Genomic DNA, 17534 nt, shown 5'->3' on the forward strand with positions numbered 1-17534 from the left:
ACAGTGTGGCGGTGGAGGCAGCAGCAATGGGAGGCCATACAGCACCCTATGACAAAATGGAACCCACCAGCAGTGTGAGGAGACCTGAAAGTGGCACATGGCAGAGTGTGGCGATGGAGACAGCAGCAATGGGAGGCCGTACAGGGACCCATGACACACTCTGGACCTGGCAGCAGCATGAGGAGGCGGTACAGGGGCCCATGACAGATTACAGGCCTGGCAGCAGCATGAGGAGTCGGTACGGGGGCCCATGGCAGATTACGGGCCTGGCAGCAGCAATGGGAGGCCCGTAATCTGCCAGCACCCTATGACAAAATGGAACCCACCAGCAGTGTGAGGAGACCTGAAAGTGGCACATGGCAGAGTGTGGCGATGGAGACAGCAGCAATGGGAGGCCGTACAGGGACCCATGACACACTCTGGACCTGGCAGCAGCATGAGGAGGCGGTACAGGGGCCCATGACAGATTACGGGCCTGGCAGCAGCATGAGGAGTCGGTACGGGGGCCCATGGCAGATTACGGGCCTGGCAGCAGCAATGGGAGGCCATACAGCACCCTATGACAAAATGGAACCCACCAGCAGTGTGAGGAGACCTGAAAGTGGCACATGGCAGAGTGTGGCGATGGAGACAGCAGCAATGGGAGGCCGTACAGGGACCCATGACACACTCTGGACCTGGCAGCAGCAAGAGGAGGCGGTACAGGGGCCCATGGCAGAGTGGCGAAGCGTAAGCAGCTTAAATTGAAGGCCATACAGAGGCCTATGTTAAAAATAATAACATGTTTGGGGCATGATTCATGGCGGATTTAGTCAGTTGTGTCAGGAACTGGTGGTTTGAAATCCAGACTAATCCACTCCTGATTCATTTTCACAAACGTGAGTCTCTCCACACTTTGGGTGGACAGTCGTGTCCTCCGCGGAGTTACAATACCTCCTGCCGCACTAAACACGCGCTCCGATGCCACGCTACTGGCCGGGCATGACAGCCTTTCAAGGGCAAATTCAGCTAGTTGGGGCCAAAGGTCAAGTTTCGTTGCCCAGTAGTCAAGGGGATTGTCTACCTCGGTTGGCAGGGTGCTGTCCAAGTAGGCCCAAGCCTGTTGTTTGAGGTCCTGCTCCAGGTCCACCTGATGCTGCTGCTGCTGCGGCTGGTTAGTAGTTTCCTCACTGCGCTGGTGAAGAAAGCTACTCATCATCGACTGCAGACTGAGGCAGCCGCTGCTGGTGGAGCTGCCACTGCTCCTACCACCCCACCCCTCCCCTGCTGCCATGGCAGCGGAACGCGAGCGCACAGGGCCCACAGTGTCTGAGGATGGACGTTGGTGCAGAAAGGCAGAGACCAACTGACTACATAGGTGGTTTTTATAGTACGTTATTTTGGCCTCCCTCTCAGCAGGTGTGAAAAAGGCCACCATTTTTGATCGGTAGTGAGGGTCCAACAAGGTGGACAGCCAAAAGTCATCCCTCTGTCTGATGGTTATTATTCGGCTGTCGCTACGCAAGCAACCGAGCATGCTATGGGCCATTTGTGCCAAGGAATGCGAGGGACTCCCTGCCTCCATCTCCACAGCATACTGCCACGGTGCGTCTGGGTCCTCTGTCTCCTCCTCTACCAGATGCTCCTGCTCCTCCACTCCTGTCCGCTGAGTGGAAAAACCACCCATTTCACTCAATAATTCCTGAGCACCAATGTCCTCCTCTACCTCCTCCTCTTCTTCCTGTCCTGCCCCCACAGGGGTCATGTGGCATTGAGATCTGTGCGCCACGTCTACCGCACCCTGACCAGCCATTGTTAACAGCATTTGTTCCAGGACGTGCAACAGAGGAATGACGTCGTTCATCCCATAGTCCTGCCGACTCACGAATAGCGTGGCCTCCTCAAAGGGCCTGAGCAAGCGGCAGGTGTCACGCATGAGCTGCCAATGGCTGACATCTAAGTTACACAGGGGAGTACCTTTATCCGCTTGTAACATCAGGAAATCGGTGATGGCCTTTCGCTGTTCGTAAAGGCGGTCTAACATATGTAGGGTTGAATTCCACCTTGTTGCAACGTCACAGCATGAGGAGTCGGTACGGGGGCCCATGGCAGATTACGGGCCTGGCAACAGCAATGGGAGGCCCGTAATCTGCCAGCACCCTATGACAAAATGGAACCCACCAGCAGTGTGAGGAGACCTGAAAGTGGCACATGGCAGAGTGTGGCGATGGAGACAGCAGCAATGGGAGGCCGTACAGGAACCCATGACACACTCTGGACCTGGCAGCAGCATGATGAGGCGGTACAGGGGCCCATGGCAGATTACGGGCCTGGCAGCAGCAATGGGAGGCCCGTAATCTGCCAGCACCCTATGACAAAATGGAACCCACCAGCAGTGTGAGGAGACCTGAAAGTGGCACATGGCAGAGTGTGGCAATGGAGACAGCAGCAATGGGAGGCCGTACAGGGACCCATGACACACTCTGGACCTGGCAGCAGCATGAGGAGGTGGTACGGGGGCCCATGGCAGATTAGGGGCCTGGCAGCAGCAATGGGAGGCCCGTAATCTGCCAGCACCCTATGACAAAATGGAACCCACCAGCAGTGTGAGGAGACCTGAAAGTGGCACATGGCAGAGTGTGGCGATGAAGACAGCAGCAATGGGAGGACATACAGGGACCCATGACAGATTACGGGCCTGGCAGCAGCATGAGAAGGCGGTACGGGGGCCCATGACAGATTACGGGCCTGGAAGCAGCAATGGGAGGCCCGTAATCTGCCAGCACCCTATGACAAAATGGAACCCACCAGCAGTGTGAGGAGACCTGAAAGTGGCACATGGCAGAGTGTGGCGATGGAGACAGCAGCAATGGGAGGCCGTACAGGGACCCATGACAGATTACGGGCCTGGCAGCAGCATGAGGAGGCGGTACAGGGGCCCATGACAGATTACGGGCCTGGCAGCAGCAATGGGAGGCCCGTAATCTGCCAGCACCCTATGACAAATGGAACCCACCAGCAGTGTGAGGAGACCTGAAAGTGGCACATTGCAGAGTGTGGCGATGGAGACAGCAGCAATGGGAGGCCGTACAGGGACCCATGACAGATTACGGGCCTGGCAGCAGCATGAGGAGGCGGTACAGGGGCCCATGACAGATTACGGGCCAGGCAGCAGCAATGGGGGGCCCGTAATCTGCCAGCACCCTATGACAAAATGGAACCCACCAGCAGTGTGAGGAGACCTGAAAGTGGCACATGGCAGAGTGTGGCGATGGAGACAGCAGCAATGGGAGGCCGTACAGGGACCCATGACACACTCTGGACCTGGCAGCAGCATGAGGAGGCGGTACAGGGGCCCATGACAGATTACGGGCCTGGCAGCAGCAATGGGAGGCCCGTAATCTGCCAGCACCCTATGACAAAATGGAACCCACCAGCAGTGTGAGGAGACCTGAAAGTGGCACATTGCAGAGTGTGGCGATGGAGACAGCAGCAATGGGAGGCCGTACAGGGACCCATGACAGATTACGGGCCTGGCAGCAGCATGAGGAGGCGGTACAGGGGCCCATGACAGATTACGGGCCTGGCAGCAGCAATGGGAGGCCCGTAATCTGCCAGCACCCTATGACAAAATGGAACCCACCAGCAGTGTGAGGAGACCTGAAAGTGGCACATGGCAGAGTGTGGCGATGGAGACAGCAGCAATGGGAGGCCGTACAGGGACCCATGACACACTCTGGACCTGGCAGCAGCATGAGGAGGCGGTACAGGGGCCCATGGCAGATTACGGGCCTGGCAGCAGCAATGGGAGGCCCGTAATCTGCCAGCACCCTATGACAAAATGGAACCCACCAGCAGTGTGAGGAGACCTGAAAGTGGCACATGGCAGAGTGTGGCGATGGAGACAGCAGCAATGGGAGGCCGTACAGGGACCCATGACAGATTACGGGCCTGGCAGCAGCATGAGGAGGCGGTACAGGGGCCCATGACAGATTACGGGCCTGGCAGCAGCAATGGGAGGCCCGTAATCTGCCAGCACCCTATGACAAAATGGAACCCACCAGCAGTGTGAGGAGACCTGAAAGTGGCACATGGCAGAGTGTGGCGATGGAGACAGCAGCAATGGGAGGCCGTACAGGGACCCATGACAGATTACGGGCCTGGCAGCAGCATGAGGAGGCGGTACAGGGGCCCATGACAGATTACGGGCCTGGCAGCAGCAATGGGAGGCCCGTAATCTGCCAGCACCCTTTGACAAAATGGAACCCACCAGCAGTGTGAGGAGACCTGAAAGTGGCACATGGCAGAGTGTGGCGATGGAGACAGCAGCAATGGGAGGCCGTACAGGGACCCATGACACACTCTGGACCTGGCAGCAGCATGAGGAGGCGGTACAGGGGCCCATGACAGATTACGGGCCTGGCAGCAGCAATGGGAGGCCCGTAATCTGCCAGCACCCTATGACAAAATGGAACCCACCAGCAGTGTGAGGAGACCTGAAAGTGGCACATTGCAGAGTGTGGCGATGGAGACAGCAGCAATGGGAGGCCGTACAGGGACCCATGACAGATTACGGGCCTGGCAGCAGCATGAGGAGGCGGTACAGGGGCCCATGACAGATTACGGGCCTGGCAGCAGCAATGGGAGGCCCGTAATCTGCCAGCACCCTATGACAAAATGGAACCCACCAGCAGTGTGAGGAGACCTGAAAGTGGCACATGGCAGAGTGTGGCGATGGAGACAGCAGCAATGGGAGGCCGTACAGGGACCCATGACACACTCTGGACCTGGCAGCAGCATGAGGAGGCGGTACAGGGGCCCATGGCAGATTACGGGCCTGGCAGCAGCAATGGGAGGCCCGTAATCTGCCAGCAACCTATGACAAAATGGAACCCACCAGCAGTGTGAGGAGACCTGAAAGTGGCACATGGCAGAGTGTGGCGATGGAGACAGCAGCAATGGGAGGCCGTACAGGGACCCATGACAGATTACGGGCCTGGCAGCAGCATGAGGAGGCGGTACAGGGGCCCATGACAGATTACGGGCCTGGCAGCAGCAATGGGAGGCCCGTAATCTGCCAGCACCCTATGACAAAATGGAACCCACCAGCAGTGTGAGGAGACCTGAAAGTGGCACATGGCAGAGTGTGGCGATGGAGACAGCAGCAATGGGAGGCCGTACAGGGACCCATGAGACACTCTGGACCTGGCAGCAGCATGAGGAGGCGGTACGGGGGCCCATGGCAGATTACGGGCCTGGCAGCAGCAATGGGAGGCCCGTAATCTGCCAGCACCCTATGACAAAATGGAACCCACCAGCAGTGTGAGGAGACCTGAAAGTGGCACATGGCAGAGTGTGGCGATGGAGACAGCAGCAATGGGAGGCCGTACAGGGACCCATGACACACTCTGGACCTGGCAGCAGCATGAGGAGGCGGTAAAGGGGCCCATGGCAGATTACGGGCCTCGCAGCAGCAATGGGAGGCCCGTAATCTGCCAGCACCCTATGACAAAATGGAACCCACCAGCAGTGTGAGGAGACCTGAAAGTGGCACATGGCAGAGTGTGGCGATGGAGACAGCAGCAATGGGAGGCCGTACAGGGACCCATGACAGATTAAGGGCCTGGCAGCAGCATGAGGAGGCGGTACAGGGGCCCATGACAGATTACGGGCCTGGCAGCAGCAATGGGAGGCCCGTAATCTGCCAGCACCCTATGACAAAATGGAACCCACCAGCAGTGTGAGGAGACCTGAAAGTGGCACATGGCAGAGTGTGGCGATGGAGACAGCAGCAATGGGAGGCCGTACAGGGACCCATGACAGATTACGGGCCTGGCAGCAGCATGAGGAGGCGGTACAGGGGCCCATGACAGATTACGGGCCTGGCAGCAGCAATGGGAGGCCCGTAATCTGCCAGCACCCTATGACAAAATGGAACCCACCAGCAGTGTGAGGAGACCTGAAAGTGGCACATTGCAGAGTGTGGCGATGGAGACAGCAGCAATGGGAGGCCGTACAGGGACCCATGACAGATTACGGGCCTGGCAGCAGCATGAGGAGGCGGTACAGGGGCCCATGACAGATTACGGGCCTGGCAGCAGCAATGGGAGGCCCGTAATCTGCCAGCACCCTATGACAAAATGGAACCCACCAGCAGTGTGAGGAGACCTGAAAGTGGCACATGGCAGAGTGTGGCGATGGAGACATGGGCCCCCTGGCCACGCTTGACTTTCTGGCCACATAGTCGACATACGGCTACGATTACTTCCTCGGGCGGCTTGACGAAAAATTGCCACACCGCCGAGTAGGAAACTTTGCCCCCGCTACTTCTCACTGGCTGACTGCTACTTCCTCCGTGCACACCGGCACCACTACTGGCCGTGGTGGTAGGCTGCAGTGGAGCTGGTGCTCTACTCCGTGGCCGTTTGCCTCCACTGACACTGCTGCGACCCTGCTGCCTCCTGGGCAACCCACCGACTGTTTTGCTCGCTGCCAAGCTGGCACCCTCTTCTCCTGATGATGCGGAAGCAATAGCCTGATGACGACGAGGCTGCCAAGTGCGATCAGCCTCATCATCATCAATTAGGGTCTCCGCCTCACTACTAGCCCCCTCGGCTGCGTGTGGGTCAGGAGACAGACCTGTCTCTAGACCGGCTACCGAGCCACTCTCCTCGCCAGTACTTCTTCGCCTGGCTGCTGAAGAGGCGGATGTCTCCCCCCGTTCCTGACCGCCCTCTGTTAGCTCTTCCTCACTGTACAGTGGGGCTGAGCCCACAGCATGCGATACTTCGCTTGGTGAGGGAACACCAAAGGACAGGGGCAGGTAGAGGACACGTGATTTCAGTGGGCTTGCTCCCGGGCTATGCCAACTAACGGTTGTGTCTGACGTACCCACCGACCGTTGGCTGTAGGTGTCAGAGGTGACCTGGGAAGAGGAAGACGACCGAGCCAACCAATCGATGACGGCAGGGTTGTCGGTGGAGACACGACCGCTGGATGACACCGGGAGCACTGGCCTCTGGCTGCGACTAGTGCTGCCTCGACCCCTTCCTCTGCTGCCACGTCTGCTCGCTCCTGAAACATTGCCTCCTCTGCCACTCCTCTGCGTGTTGTCTGACATACTCTTTAATTCAACGATTCTGTGTCCCTGAGTAACGATTCTGTGTCCCTGAGTAACAATTCTGTGTCTGTCCCTGAGTAACAATTCTGTGTCCCTCAGTAACAATTCTGTGTCCCTCAGTAACAATTCTGTGTCCCTCAGTAACAATTCTGTGTCTGTCCCTGAGTAACAATTCTGTGTCCCTGAGTAACAGTTCTGTGTCCCTGAGTAACAATTCTGTGTCCCTGAGTAACAGTTCTGTGTCCCTGAGTAACAATTCTGTGTCCCTGAGTAACAATTCTGTGTCCCTGAGTAACAATTCTGTGTCCCTCAGTAACAATTCTGTGTCTGTCCCTGAGTAACAATTCTGTGTCCCTGAGTAACAGTTCTGTGTCCCTGAGTAACAATTCTGTGTCCCTGAGTAACAGTTCTGTGTCCCTGAGTAACAATTCTGTGTCCCTCAGTAACAATTCTGTGTCCCTCAGTAACAATTCTGTGTCTGTCCCTGAGTAACAATTCTGTGTCCCTGAGTAACAGTTCTGTGTCCCTGAGTAACAATTCTGTGTCCCTGAGTAACAGTTCTGTGTCCCTGAGTAACAATTCTGTGTCCCTGAGTAACAATTCTGTGTCCTTGAGTAACAATTCTGTGTCCCTGAGTAACAATTCTGTGTCCCTCAGTAACAATTCTGTGTCTGTCCCTGAGTAACAATTCTGTGTCCCTCAGTAACAATTCTGTGTCCCTCAGTAACAATTCTGTGTCTGTCCCTGAGTAACAATTCTGTGTCCCTGAGTAACAGTTCTGTGTCCCTGAGTAACAATTCTGTGTCCCTCAGTAACAATTCTGTGTCCCTCAGTAACAATTCTGTGTCCCTCAGTAACAATTCTGTGTCTGTCCCTGAGTAACAATTCTGTGTCCCTGAGTAACAGTTCTGTGTCCCTGAGTAACAATTCTGTGTCCCTGAGTAACAGTTCTGTGTCCCTGAGTAACAATTCTGTGTCCCTCAGTAACAATTCTGTGTCCCTCAGTAACAATTCTGTGTCTGTCCCTGAGTAACAATTCTGTGTCCCTCAGTAACAATCCTGTGTCCCTCAGTAACAATTCTGTGTCTGTCCCTGAGTAACAATTCTGTGTCCCTGAGTAACAGTTCTGTGTCCCTGAGTAACAATTCTGTGTCCCTGAGTAACAGTTCTGTGTCCCTGAGTAACAATTCTGTGTCCCTGAGTACCAATTCTGTGTCCCTCAGTAACAATTCTGTGTCCCTCAGTAACAATTCTGTGTCTGTCCCTGAGTAACAATTCTGTGTCCCTGAGTAACAGTTCTGTGTCCCTGAGTAACAATTCTGTGTCCCTGAGTAACAGTTCTGTGTTCCTGAGTAACAATTCTGTGTCACTGAGTAACAGTTCTGTGTCCCTGAGTAACAATTCTGTGTCCCTGAGTAACAATTCTGTGTCCCTCAGTAACAATTCTGTGTCCCTGAGTAACAATTCTGTGTCCCTCAGTAACAATTCTGTGTTTGTCCTTGAGTAACAATTCTGTGTCCCTGAGTAACAGTTCTGTGTCCCTGAGTAACAATTCTGTGTCCCTGAGTAACAGTTCTGTGTCCCTGAGTAACAATTCTGTGTCCCTGAGTAACAATTCTGTGTCCCTGAGTAACAGTTCTGTGTCCCTGAGTAACAATTCTGTGTCCCTGAGTAACAGTTCTGTGTCCCTGAGTAACAATTCTGTGTCCCTGAGTAACAATTCTGTGTCCCTCAGTAACAATTCTGTGTCCCTGAGTAACAGTTCTGTGTCCCTGAGTAACAATTCTGTGTCCCTGAGTAACAATTCTGTGTCCCTCAGTAACAATTCTGTGTCCCTCAGTAACAATTCTGTGTCTGTCCCTGAGTAACAATTCTGTGTCCCTCAGTAACAATTCTGTGTCCCTCAGTAACAATTCTGTGTCTGTCCCTGAGTAACAATTCTGTGTCCCTGAGTAACAGTTCTGTGTCCCTGAGTAACAATTCTGTGTCCCTGAGTAACAATTCTGTGTCCCTCAGTAACAATTCTGTGTCCCTCAGTAACAATTCTGTGTCTGTCCCTGAGTAACAATTCTGTGTCCCTCAGTAACAATTCTGTGTCCCTCAGTAACAATTCTGTGTCTGTCCCTGAGTAACAATTCTGTGTCCCTGAGTAACAGTTCTGTGTCCCTGAGTAACAATTCTGTGTCCCTGAGTAACAGTTCTGTGTCCCTGAGTAACAATTCTGTGTCACTGAGTAACAGTTCTGTGTCCCTGAGTAACAATTCTGTGTCCCTCAGTAACAATTCTGTGTCCCTCAGTAACAATTCTGTGTCCCTGAGTAACAATTCTGTGTCCCTGAGTAACAATTCTGTGTCTGTCCCTGAGTAACAATTCTGTGTCCCTGAGTAACAGTTCTGTGTCCCTGAGTAACAATTCTGTGTCCCTGAGTAACAGTTCTGTGTCCCTGAGTAACAATTCTGTGTCCCTCAGTAACAATTCTGTGTCCCTCAGTAACAATTCTGTGTCTGTCCCTGAGTAACAATTCTGTGTCCCTCAGTAACAATTCTGTGTCCCTCAGTAACAATTCTGTGTCTGTCCCTGAGTAACAATTCTGTGTCCCTGAGTAACAGTTCTGTGTCCCTGAGTAAGAATTCTGTGTCCCTGAGTAACAATTCTGTGTCCCTAAGTAACGATTCTGTGGCCCTAAAGTCTCTTTGGCCCTAACTCTGTCCCTAATACAGAGAGGTCTGTCTCTCTTGAATGACCGGAGGCTAATGAAGAATTCTAAGATGGCCGCAATTTATAGCTCGACCATTACACAGTGCTGGCTGGCTGGCTGCTGATTGGCTAATGCGATCACATGTCATGAATGAATGCATTATGGGTCAGCGTGCCTTGTCTGCGCGCCTTCCCAGAGATCCCCGCTCCGTCGCCACACATGTCGCCGCCATTTTTGGAAAATTTCGATTCGCGCATCCGAAGTCTGCTAATTTTCGGATTCGGCGCGAATCAAATTTTTCCTAATCTTCGAAACGAATTCCACTTCGCCAAGTTCGATTCGCTCATCTCTAGTCATGGTCTTAAACTGCTAATGGGTGGGCTTCTGGTCTTCTTTTTTAAGGAAACAAACTGTAATACTTGTTTTCATGCACCTTTGAAGATATTAGCTGATTTAGACTAAAAGTTCTATTGAAATGGAATGTGTTTAAATACAGATTAATAGGCAGTGCGCATGCGCGGCCGCCGGGATCGTATGTCCCGTCGATAGCTCCGCACACCTCCGGCGCCGATAACAGCCCATATAAGGGCATAGTGTGACACCCTCCACTCCATATAAGGGCATAGTGTGACACTCCTGGAGCCCCCCTCGGACCTAGACCGGACCTCGGACACCCGCATGATGCCAGGAAAAACGGCGGAGAAGAGCCGTGGTGGCTCCCAGATGCTGCTCCCTGTGGGGACTGGGAGGCCCAAGATGGTGCCCGGATCAGCTCCCGTGGCTTTTGTCACCTCCTCTGCCTCTCCCAAGGCAGCACCTCTCCTCCAGAGGAGAAAATCAGGCACTTCATCCCCACCAGGATCGAGGAGGACTGTGCCAGCATCACTGGCTAGGGTGAGTGACCCCTTGCAGCCCCCCCGGTCACCTTCCAGCCCTGTACCACCAGAGTCCCAGGCTTCGGCTTGTTCCTTAGGCAGTGACTCCCCTGTCTCTTCGCCATTGAGTAACAAGATTGCTGCCATCTCCACCAGCCAGAATAGCGGTCCAGAGCCAGCAGATGACAGCCCTGCCTCCTTGCCAACATTTCCTCCAGACCTGCCACAATATTCAGGTGACGCGACCCTGATAGCTCGGTTCGCAGATTTGCTGCAACGCGAACTGGATAGAGCTACCTCAAAGTTGGCGGCTGACCTTAAGCAGGATTTCCAGGTCCTGGGCCAACATCTGGACAGTATCGAGGCTAAAGTTGATGCAGCAGCCCATAGTGTCTCCCAAAATTCCAACATGATCACTGACTTGCAAGATCGCCTAGAGGAAGCATACTTGATGATTTGGAGAATCGGGCCAGGCGATGCAATTTTCGCATTCGAGGGCTCCCTGAGTCGGTTAAGGAGCTCACTAGCTGCACACAAACCCTCATGCGGTCTGCTTTGCCCGATATTAATGACCTTCATCTTGAGATAGATCGTATCCACAGAGCATTGATCCCCCCTCGGTAGGGGGGGGCCTCCCATGGATATCATCATCAAGGCTCATTTTTTCCGGGTCATGGAAGCGGTTATGAAGTATGGCAGGGAGAATCCAGACCTGGAGCTTACGGGGCACAAGATACAAATATTTGCTGATGTCTCTCCGGCCACTATCCAGAAGCGGCGATCCCTCAAGCCACTACTCTCTCACTTAGTACAGAAAGGCGTTAGATATCGCTGGGCCTACCCCTTTCGCCTGCAGTTCACTCTAACTGGCAAGCCCTATGGGTTTTCTACATTCCAGGATGACGAGGAATTGCTGCTTCAGCTGGGTGTTATCTCTCGCAGTCCAGGATCCCATTCCCCTACGGGATCAGCTTCTCACCCTCCATCGCGCTCACCATTGTGGACTACGCCAAATTCTAAGAAGAGGGGGTCACGGAAGCCACCTGAGAAGACCTCTTGAACTTCCTTATCCTTTTGGGATCCTTTCACTGTGCTTTTTGATAGGTGGTGGCCTCTCTGTGGCTCCTGGGGAGCGTTGGCCGCTGCTGCTTTGTTGTTGTGGTGGGATTGGTGGGGGGGTGTGGAGGGGACTGGGGGATTACATTGCATTTGTTTGCTGAATATAATTAAAGAAGGTTCAGTTGTTTTGCTCTTATATTTATATGCACTAAACGTTTGATATATTGCTGATGGGTTACTGTTACTGTCGGTGCCGGAGAGTGTCTTTGCGCTCTCCTTGACTGGAAGACTTTTCCCCGAGATCGTTTCTCTGGGTAGATCCATTCCACTACAGGGCTATTGCTCTGTTTTTCTTGGTACATAGTCTACTTCGTTTATATAGTATTGTTTCGTGTACCGCTCTTGGGTTACTCGACATGCGGTTTTTTGTGCTCCGCATGTCTTCTTTTCTTTTTCACCATTTCTTCTCTTCTTATCTTTCCTTGTTTTCCTCCGGGGTCAGCTGGCAACATTTAGGGACACTTTAGAACATTTTCACTTGTCAGGAATGGAGGGTCTCTATCCTACTTAGTTCCTTGATTGTTTATAATGATTTCCCTACGGTCCTCTAGAGGAGTGATTCATCTAGTTTCCCACAATGTTTAGGGGCTCAATTCCCCCTCCAAACGCATACAGGCTTTTAGCTCATACCATGCCCTTGGGGCGGATATTGTTGCCTTACAGGAGATGCATTTTCCCCCCTCCTTCTCTCCGCGATATATCCATAAGAACTACCCTGTCTGCTTTTTTGCTAATGCTATGGAGAAAAGACGGGGGGGGTGGCTCTTTGCTTTCTCGCCGACTGTCCTTTACCGAATGTAAAATTGTCCGGGACAGGGAGGGGCGTTATCTTCTGGTGAAAGGCCACTTGGGAGGAAACCTAACCACCTTTCTAATTTATTACACTCCAATCAGGTGGAATTTTTTCAGTCCCTGTTATGCTTTATGGTCAAGGAATTTGAGGGTGATGTAATTCTGGCAGGTGATTCCAATTTAGCACTGGACCAGACTCTGAATTGTTCCCAAACCGTTACGCTTCAGCCCCCTTCTAGACGGAGCCGTAAGTTGGCCCAAGTATTATATCGCTATGACTTTATTGATACGTGGAGAGAAGCTAATCCTACTTCTCGAGATTACTCCCATTACTCCAGGGCTCATAACAGTTACTCCCGCATTGATCATATATTTCTTCATACACATTCACTCCCCAGACTTCTTACTGCTAAAATTTTCTCCACACCCTGGTCTGACCACGACCCAGTTTCTATAACTTTGTCATCCGGGACACCTGGTAAGACGGCTTTTCATTGGCGCCTTAATGACTGAATCTTGGGTAACCCCTCTCATTGTTGGGAAATCTCCTCACACTTGCAAGCATTTTTTGATCTCAATAAAGCAGAGGACACGAACCCGACGGTTAATTGGGCAGCTCATAAAGCCTCGGTCAGGGGATGTTTTATTCAACTTTCTTCTCAATTTAAAAAAGCTCGAAATGACCTACTTACCACTCAAACTCAAATTTACGATGACCTGGTTGCTCAACATAAGCAAAATCCCAGTCCGGATTTGTTACTTAAACCTGACCAGGCCCGACTGGAACTTAATTTATGTCTTACTACCATTGCTGACAAACAGCTTCGTTGGTCTGATCATAAATTCTTTACTTGGAGGGAAAGACCTGGCACTTTATTAGCACACAAGCTGACTCCCAGGCATTCCCAGATGGCTCTCCCCAAACTCAGATTGGATAATGGTTCGCTATCCCAGGATCCTGCTAAGATCCTCCACAAATTTCAGTCTTTCTACACTAAACTTTATAGCTCACCCCAGGGGGGTACTTCTTTATCTATTGACACCTTTTTGGGGTCTGTCTCGCTTCCCACCCTTCAGGAGGCCCATAGGGAGATAATGGAGCGGCCTATCTCAGGTGACGAAATCGGGAATGCTGTAAAATCTCTTGCTTCTCATAAGGCCCCAGGACCAGATGGTCTTCCCAATACTTATTATAAAGCTTTCCCTAATATTCTGATGCCCCATATGGACCTCTATTTTAATTATTTGCAGATTGGGGGTATGGTACTCCCGGATAAAAATAGGGCGTTCATCAGTGTCATCCCCAAGCCTCTCAAAGACGCCTCTATGGTCTCCAATTATCGGCCAATTTCCTTGATTTATTGTGATTTAAAGATTCTTACTAAAATCTTGGCCCTACGTCTCCATAAATTTCTGGCCCTATATATTCATGATGACCAGTCTGGTTTCATAAGCGGTTGACAAATATCAGATCAAATTCGTCGGACTCTTAACATTACTGTCAGCTGTGCAGTCCAATTGGGACGGGTCATCACAAAGGGAAATTCTACTACTATCACTGGATATTCAGAAAGCGTTTGACAGTCTGTCTTGTGACTACTTGTTTCAGACATTAGACAAGTTCGGGTTTGGCCCTCATTTTACAAAGCTGTTACAGGCCTTATATTCTAATCCGTCCGCTCAGGTTTCCATTCGTGGATATAAATCAGCCCCTTTTTCGATAGAACGAGGAACTACACAGGGATGTCCTCTTATTCCATTATTGTTTGCTTTGGAAATGGAACCACTTGCGATTGCTATCCGCGCTGATCCCACTATCTCGGGCGTCTACTGTGGTCAACGAGATCATAAATGCGCCTTATTCGCTGATGATGTTCTCATGTATATATCTAATCCTCGAACGTCTCTACCTGGTTTCTTCCATTTGTTTCATCGGTTCTCTGAGGCCTCTGGTCTTACGCTTAACTCGTCTAAAACGGTTGTCCTAAATATCTCGTTACCCGATTCGGAGGTTCATTTCCTCCAGAAAAATTTTGATTTTCAGTGGGCCTCTGGTTCTCTCCCCTATCTAGGGATTCATCTCACGAAATCTATCTTGACGTTATACAAGACCAACTATCTCCCGCTTTTCAAACGACTTAAAAATGACTTACTAGACTGGCAGGATCTTCCACTTTCCTGGTTTGGTAGAATCAACTCTATTAAAATGACCTTTTTACAGAGACTATTGTACTATTTCCGGACGTTCCCAAACATGGTCCCCAAACGGGAACTGTTATTACTGCAAACTGCAGTCTCTAGATTTATATGGAGGGGAAAACGCCCTAGGATTAACAAGTCTACCTTATTCTCCTTGAAGAGGCATGGCAGTTTGGGACTCCCCAATCTCTTGGCCTACTTTCAGGCGGCTCAAATAGCACAGTTATCGTGTACTAAGGCCAGGGGGTATGTCCCCCATTGGGTTGGGATTGAGGCTCTATCGTGCCATCCATATGCTATTGGTACTCTAATGTGGCTTCCCAGTGGATTGCGTCCTCCTATTTTGTGCCCTACTCTATCTTATTCGTTATTGGTGTGGGATAGATGGCGAGAGTGCAAACCTTTCTCCTCTCCACATACCCCATTAGCTCCAGTATTTGGTAATCCTGAGTTTTCTCCGGGTCTATCTCCATCTGTGTTTCAATGGTGGTTGAATAAGGGTTTGTTGCGTATCAGAGACTATTTAGATGGGTTTCGCCCCCGGTCCCTTCAACACTTTTTGACAAAATATCAGATGCCTCCCAGAGAGATATTTCGTTATCACCAACTTTGATCTTTTATCACTAGCAAACTTAGATTACTCCCAGAACCTTGTGCGCTTACTTCCCCTGAGGTCTCCTGTGGGGCAAGTGGGATGATGCGAGGTCGTTTATCCATTATTTATGCATCCATTGTTGATCCCCTCACTAAATTATCTTACATGACCCAGTGGGAGGGGGATTTAAATAGTTTGTTAGATCTGGATACATGGCAGAAAGCAGCTCATACTTTATCAAAGATCTCAATTAACACTGATCTTATTGAATCAAATTATAAAACGCTACTTCTCTGGTATTTGGTTCCTACTCACCTAGCCAAAATGTACCCCTCAGTATCATCTAGCTGTTTCCGACGCTGTGGTCAGGAGGGTACTATGTTCCACGTTTGGTGGAAATGTCCAGTAGTGAGTAGGTTCTGGATCCGCATGTTTAATTTTATATATTCAGTAACAGGAATTAATATCCGTAGATCACCGGAAGTGGCCTTGTTTCATATACTACTCGCTCACGTTCCCAAGAAATTGGCTAAACTAATTCTATACCTCTTGCTGGTGGCTCGTATTACCATAGCTAGAAGTTGGAAACAATCTTTGATCCCATTAGACTGGGTAAAACGAAAACTTAATTGGATAATGGTGAACGATAAGCTTAGAAGTATTGTCAATAACAATGTGTCCAGATTTGAGGGAACGTGGGAGCCTTGGATCAGTTATATTTCTATATCATGAGAGTCTTAAGGCTGACCCCCCTTCTCTCCCTTTCTTCTTTATTAATTGCTGAAACTTGAATATCTTGATGGTACTGGCACTCTCTGGGTATATCACTATAGCCATTGTAAGCCACTTTTTGTTTGCGTGCCTATCTGTGTTCTGATCGTGTTCTATATGTCGTTCCCCCATGTGGGTGGACTTTATTGCCATCTCGTTTTATGCTATTGTTTGCTTGTTTCTCAATAAAAATATTGAAATATCAATACAGATTAATATTTAAAAATCTAAATACAAAAAAATATGTATTTTACTTACCTTTGAAGGTGCAGTGTGCTTCAATTCAACAGGTATTTAAAAAGTGCACAACAAGGGGCCACTGGTTGGTGCTGAGAAGCATATAATTTGGCTGCTCAGACCTACAGTTCCAGCCCTATTACAGAAATGATATTGGATCGCTCTCTCACCACCTTGTTCATTCACAAAATGTCTTGTATGAGTTTTAATAAAGGGAAATATATACACGTGCATTTCTTAGTAAGAGGCAATAAAAAGCTTCACTAAGAAATGGCAGAATGGCAGTAATGAGTACCTGGCCTAGAGAAAGGGCCAAGGTAAGCAGGTCAATCAATAAAGAAAAAAAATCTTCTTTAATCCAGACATCATGCAGAAGCTTTGGATCAAAACGTCTCTGTCAATGCTGTGTATAGAAGCTGAAATAGAGGACAGTGCATATTGGCCAGTATGTGTTCTAGAACCCAACCACAAACACATAAGTGAATAATTTGTATGTCTCTACCCCCATTTCTTTTAAATGTACTACTAGAACTACAATGGCTATAGAACTGACAAACAGTAAATATTCCAGTTTACCTTAATTTTTAGTACAAAAAACAAAACAAAAACAACACCCCTAGTCCTATGTATATGCCTATGCAGGTCCAATACAGTGTCTAGTTAAACTGGTAATATGCATGCTGTCACTAGTGGTGGACATTTACTGCAATAGAAAAATCAGGAGATGGGGGCTGATTTACGGAAGACAAATTAACTGTTCACTTTGCAAGGGAATTTTCCCAGAGCTTAGTGAATGCTGTGAAAATTCACTTAGCAAAAAACACCCAATCACATGCAAGGAAAATGAAACCATAAAAAAACAGTACTTTTGTTTGCATATTATTGGATGATGCAATCTGCAAAGCTTCCCCACATTCACTAAGCTAGGGGAAGATGCCCTTGCAAAGTGCAAACTACCTTACAAAGTGAACAGCTTATGTCTTAGTAAATCAACCCCAGTGTCTTGGCTGTGCTGCCTTGCAGGGAGTACTGGACTTACTCCCCATCTTTCTCTTGGAGGACAAACACAATGCTGATTATAGCATACCGTGCATAACACTAAGTTAACAATACAACAGAAATGTATTTACTAGACAGGTGAAAGTAGGC

Source organism: Staurois parvus, unplaced genomic scaffold (assembly GCF_062004578.1).
Source record: "Staurois parvus isolate SC_StPar_1 unplaced genomic scaffold, SC_StPar_1.0 ptg000434l, whole genome shotgun sequence".
Taxonomy (NCBI): Eukaryota; Metazoa; Chordata; class Amphibia; order Anura; family Ranidae; genus Staurois; species Staurois parvus.